Below are 6,000 nucleotides of genomic sequence, written 5' to 3' on the forward strand. Positions count from 1 at the left end.
CCAGTCCCTCTTCACTGGGCAGTGTCCTGAAGGGGTGTCCCAGAAAGCTGTGTGGAGAGACTGGGAATCACAGAATCATGGAATCATAGGATCAATACCAGAATCAGCTGGGTTGGAAGGGACCTCTGAGATCATCAAGTCCAACCCTTGATCCAACCCCGCTGTGGTTCCCAGCCCATGGCACTGATGCCACATCCAGTCTCTGCTTAAAAACCTCCAGGGATGGAGAATCCCCCCCTTCCCTGGGCAGCCCATTCCAATGGCTGAGCACCCTCTCTGCAAAGAAATTCTTCCTGATCTCCAACCTAACCCTCCCCTGGCACAGCTGCAGACCCAGCCCTCTTGTCTTGCTGATGGTTGCCTGGGAAAAGAGACCAACCCCCCCTGGCTCCCCCCTCCTGGCAGGGAGTTGCAGAGAGTGAGGAGGTCTCCCCTGAGCCTCCTCTTCTCCAGGCTGAGCCCCCCCAGCTCCCTCAGCCTCTCCTCCCAGCACTTGTGCTCCAGTCCCTTCCCCAGCCTTGTTGCCCTTCTCTGGCCCTGCTCCAGCCCCTCCATGTCCTTCCTGAAGGTTTGAGCAGACAGAAAAAGAAGGCAATTCTTTTTTTCCCTTCTCCACCAAACAAGGGTCACTCCCCCATTCTGCTCCAGTTTCCCATTTTGCCCTCAGACTGCAGTGGGTTCCTTCCCTGGCCACCTCCAGCCCCTTTCTAGGGAGGCCTAATTTGCTTTTTTTGGGTCTGACCTGAAACATTCCAAACTCGAGGAACTTTTCCCTCTGGCTTCAGCCTCTGCCACGTGAGGTGCCTCCAACCCGGTCCTGCTGGAGCTGCTCTGGTGGCAATTCAGTGGCTGCAGGACAGTTTGGATGATTTTGCTGCTGGAGAACAAGAATTAAATTGAGGCATCGGCGATGAAACCAGAAAAATAAACTCTGGTGTCAGAGTCCACCCCGGCCGGGGGGTTTTGCAAACATTCTCACGGAAAGCAAAGCAGAAAGGGAACAAGGAAAACAAACCATCCAGCAGTTGTCCCAGCAGCTTCAGGCCCTGGTTCCATGAAAGACAGCGAACCATAAATATTATCTGATGTCTTTTTGAAGTCTTTAATCATATTCAGCTGTGCTCCTTCCAGAGAACACTCTGCCATGTCATTTCTCATGTGGAGGAAATCTCCTCTTTCTATCACAGGCAGGTGTTTTATTTGACTTCCCTGAACTCAGTGTCAGCAGCAGGGAGGCATTTTGTGATCCACAGAAATTCCCAGGAGGAGCTGGTGGCACAAACAGCAGGAGTTTGGGCAGCAGCAGGAGCAGGGGGGCAACGTGCCCTTCCCATGTCCTGCTGGGGCTTCTGATGACAAGTCCTTGGCATCGTGGGCCACTCCCTGGAGCCAAGAGACCATGGGCAAACTCCACTGCTTCTATTTCTGTGTTTGGAGGGTTGGGATTTTTTTTTTATTATTATTTTTTAAACAATTTCATGCTCCCTTTTCTGATAAAGCAAAGCTGCCTTTGTAGTCAGGCCTTGCCTTGTTGGCTTTCTAGAATTTTCTCAGCCAGACCTGAGTGCTCACAAGGACATGAGCTGCTTTATTTATCATGAAACAAGAGGAAAAGTACATTTCAAACCCCCTTCCCGTGGCTGTTTTGGAATCAAGAGAACTGTAGGTTAATTCTGAGTCCTGCTGACTGTTTGACAGTAAAATCCTCAAGAATTAACTTCTTCAATAAATTACTGAAATGTGAAAATGATTTGCTGCCATCTCAGAATGCCTTGGCATTGCCATATAAAATTTAATAGTAATTCCTTGCACTTTCTGTTCTCTGGATCAGAGGTGCTTTATAAATACAAAAGGACATTTATTTCTGAAGAGCTCAGCTTGATGGGCGCAAAGCACCTCGAAGGCTGCAGGACCCTGGGTACACATTTCTTTTCCTTCTGTGGCAGATATTTTCAGGTTCCCTCGTTCCTGGTTTCCCACTTATTGCCATTTCCACAACATTCCTTCAGTTGGGTGGATCCACCTGATTGTGTGGATTTAATTGTGATTTTGTGAACTGGCCTGGTTTTAATAATCAGATCTACTTCGAAGGAGGCTGTGGGTGATGGGACAAGGGGGAATGGCTTTAATAGGAATTCCTTGCACTTTGGGATAGTAATTCCTTGCCAGAGGGCAGGGATAGGTGGGATATTGGCTGGGAGGGTGGGGAGGGGTTGGGATGGAATTCCCAGAGAAGCTGTGGCTGCTCCACCCCTGGAAGTGTCCAAGGCCAGGCTGGAGCAACCTGGTCCAGTGGAAGGTGTCCCTGCCCATGGCACTGGATGATCCTTAAAATCCCTTCCAACCCAAACCATTGTGGGATTTTATGGTGCAGACACCAGGAGCTGGAGGGGAGTGACAGGAGGAGACACAGAGTGGAGACGAGACCCCCACCCCAAGGAGGAGCAAAAACAGCCAAGGGGAGCAACCAGGTGCCTCAAATCTATTTAATGTTTAGCCACTTTACTGGCAACAGGTGTGGAGGCTGTAAAAGATCCAGCTCAGCAGCCCAGGGAGTCTGAAGAGCACCTTGGAATACAAGGTGCCAAATTCCTGTTCTTCCCAAGCCATCAAACATCTCTGATGACTCCTCTCTTTTACAGGTGCACACCCCCAACTTCCAAATATGTCCCCTCCTCTATTTACCTGATTAGTTTTAGGGATTTTTTTCCCTGCATGTGCCCACCACCTCTGCCTCCAACTTGCTTTTGGGAGGGTTGTGGGGATTTTAAGGATCCTGTGTGCAACAGGAATGCTGAGGAAAATGAATACACCAGCAACAGGCAGCAGAGAAAAAAGCCAGGAGGCTGGATGGCACTGGGAGCAGCTTTTATCTGCTTTCCAAACTGCTTTGCACTGAAGTGTTTTGCCAAGAAAGACAGTGAAAGGGAAAAAGAGGGAATGTTAAATGTAGAATGTATTTCTGCATTGTGGTGACATCATCTTGAGGACCTGGCTCATCCAGGACCAGGAAAAGCCCCTCTCAGAGCTGAAGCAGGAGCAGCAATGGCTCAGGAAATGGTTTGGGAAGAGCCTGTTGCCAGCCCTGACTTTATTCAAGGGCTGGATTTGAATACAGAATTTCAAAGCAGATACATCCCTAAAAATCAGAGCCATTGGAGAAGAGCTGAGGGAGCTGCACAGCCCCACTTGTTCCCCACAGGCAGCTCCCCCAGTGCTCCAAGTGTGCAGCTAAACAGCTGGAAAGAGGAAAAGCATGAGGAGTTAATGGTTTATCCATGGTGAGTGTGCAGAGCACCCAGAAAAGCACCAGGGCCAGGTTAAAGCAACATGTCCACCTACAAATGTTGGGGTTTTTTTTCCCTGTGATAGATTCCCCTGTTCAACCCCAGGTAATCTGAGCAATAAGCCACTTGAATCCCTTGGGAATTGTGGATACAAGGCACCTGAAAACCCCTTTATTTCCTCTGCTGTTCCTTTAGGACACGGAACAATTCCCACGGCTCCCTGCAGCAGGTTTGGGGTTTATTCTTTTGGAGCAGGGATTTAACTCTGGATCTCTTAATGCAAAGAACAAAGCTTTAAGTCTCCAGGAAAGATTGAGCTGTTGGTTTACAGCATCTCAGAGATCTCAATCACCAGAGGATCAGAGATTTGTGTCAGGGAAGCACAGACCACCTGACAACTTGTGGTTCCCACTCTGCAGTGAAAAATTGTCACGTCCTTATATCAAAAAAACAGTTTCAGTGCCAGTGATTGAGCCAGTCTGGTCAGCCCTGACAGTGAGAAACCTCTCCTGTGCCTGCAGGGGCAATTTGGGTAACTGGACATGTGTCAATTAAACGAATAGAGCAGTGTCAGTTCTGTAAAATCCAACCCTATTTCTTCCATCACCACAAAGTATCTCTTCTGTATCGACAGCCTTGACATTTGTTGATATCTTTTAGCCCTCAAATATCCTGCTTTGGTCATAGGGGGTTAAAACCCTTGGTTTGGGAAGAAAAAACCCCCTGATTTTCCCTGCCAAGCTGTGAGAGCCACCCAGCTGCCACTTCAGGCCAGAAACACAAACCACAGTGTCCTCCCATATTTTCTGGTATCCTCTTAAAACTCTGTCCCGAACTGGGGGCTCAGGATAAATAAATCCACACTTTGCTCATCTCTCTCTCTTTCTGTTTGTACTGTCTGTGATGTGTGAGGAAGAGCTGCTGGCAGAGTTTGGAGGCTGCAAATGCTCTGCCTGCACACAGGGAACAGTGTGGGATTCACAAGTCTTAAATAAAACCCCTCAGTAGTGACACGGTGAGTATTTGAGTCAGGAATAGCTCAAAGGCCTCTCAGGAGCCAAACATTGGTATTTATACCTCAAAGTCTATCCAAATTCGGGATAGAATTTGGAGAATTGAAGTTCTTTGGATTTTTTTTTTTTTTTTATAAATTAGATTTATCCAGATTTATCCAAAATTATCCCAACATTTTTGGATTCATTACATTTATACAAATTTTCCAAAGTTTATCCCTCCAAATGGGATAAATTAAATAATAAAAAATAAAAATAATGTTAAAATAGGAACTCTCTTACTGAGTGCTGCCTGAGTGTGTGGCATATTCCACTCTTTATCTCTCCTTATCAAGCTCAAAATGGGTGAAATAAAACTCTTTTCTGGCTGGTACTTTATGGAAACCCCTTAGATCTGAAACACAAAAGTCACCTGGTCCTGGCTTGGTGAGCTTAGCTCAGACTTGAGGCTGAGCTCATGAAACTGGTTAAATTAAATCAGAAATCTCTGGAATTGCTGGAAAGGCAATGTTGCTTAATGAAACAAAAGAAACACCGAGTTTAGCAGCACAGAACCTGAATTCATTGAAAGGGATTCAACTGATTACAGGGGGAGCAGCAGTTGGCTCAAAATAGACCTGATTAATTAACAATAATGGTATCCTGGCAGCCTCCCCCCGAGGCACAGAGGAGCAGTCTGTGCAATTAGCATTGCAAAAGCATCCTCAATATTTGGCTGCAGTTGCTCTATTAAATAAAAAGTCTATAGAGAGGTGATGGATGGAGGGAACCCTTCGTGCAGGAGGGGCCAGGATGAAGCACCAGAGGGCCATGGAGAGGGAACAGGACTTCACCCAAGTCCAGGGCACAATTTCACCTCAGTAGGATGAGATTTCACAGGATCACAGAGTCAGTCAGGCTGGAAAAGACCTCTGGGATCATCGAGTCCAACCTGTGACCCAACCCCACCTTGTCCCCCCCACCTTGGCACTGATGCCACATCCAGGCTCTGCTCAAACCCCTCCAGGGACGGGGACTCCCCCCCTCCCTGGGCAGCCCATTCCAAGGGCTGATCCCTCTCTCTGGGAAGAACTTCTTCCCCATGGCCAACCTAAACCTGCCCTGGGGCAGCTCCAGGCTGTGCCCTCATGTCCTGGGAGAAAAGTCTGAGCCCCCCTGGTTTCCCCTCCTGGCAGGGAGTTGCAGAGAGTGAGAAGGTCTCCCCTGAGCCTCCTCCTGTCCAGGCTGAGCCCCCCCAGCTCCCTCAGCCTCTCCTCACAGCACTTGTGCTCCACACCCTTCCCCAGCCTCGCTGCCCTTCTCTGCCCCTGCTCCAGCCCCTCAACATCCTTCCCAACCTGAGGGCCCCGAGCTGGGCACAGCACTCCAGGGGTGGCCTCCCCAGTGCCCAGGGCAGGGGCACAATCCCTGCCCTCCTGACTGTGTGGGAAGGTGGGAACATTTGCCCAGTGCCAGCTTTGTGCCAGCACCTTATCAGAGAAAAACTGGCACCTGCTCCAGCTGCCCAGACCTTCAGCTGAAAGTACCTATGAACTGAATTCCCACATCCCTCCTGCCCCGGGTCTGATTGAAATTCTGGGAGTGCAGGGCACTGATATTCAACTTGTAGCCTGGGGAAACAACAAGAGAAAAGGGAAAACAAACCTGAGTAATGGATGTGAAGTGATGGAAGAGGGAAAAACTTCTGGCATCCAGAAGTT

General features: G+C 48.8%; 1 long non-coding RNA gene across 1 annotated transcript in view; it reads right to left on the reverse strand.

Moving 5' to 3' along the window:
- LOC127482019 (uncharacterized) overlaps positions 1-548 on the reverse strand; it is a 75,674-nt gene extending 75,126 nt beyond the window's left edge. The window contains exon 1 of the long non-coding RNA XR_007908398.1: positions 215-548. This is a non-coding gene — a long non-coding RNA (uncharacterized LOC127482019). The remainder of the gene's footprint in view (positions 1-214) is intronic.
- Between the last annotated feature and the right edge of the window lie 5,452 nt (positions 549-6,000).

Source organism: Manacus candei, unplaced genomic scaffold, assembly GCF_025592945.1.
Source record: "Manacus candei isolate 608988 ecotype Guabito, Panama unplaced genomic scaffold, ASM2559294v1 h1tg000084l, whole genome shotgun sequence".
Lineage (NCBI taxonomy): Eukaryota > Metazoa > Chordata > Aves > Passeriformes > Pipridae > Manacus > Manacus candei.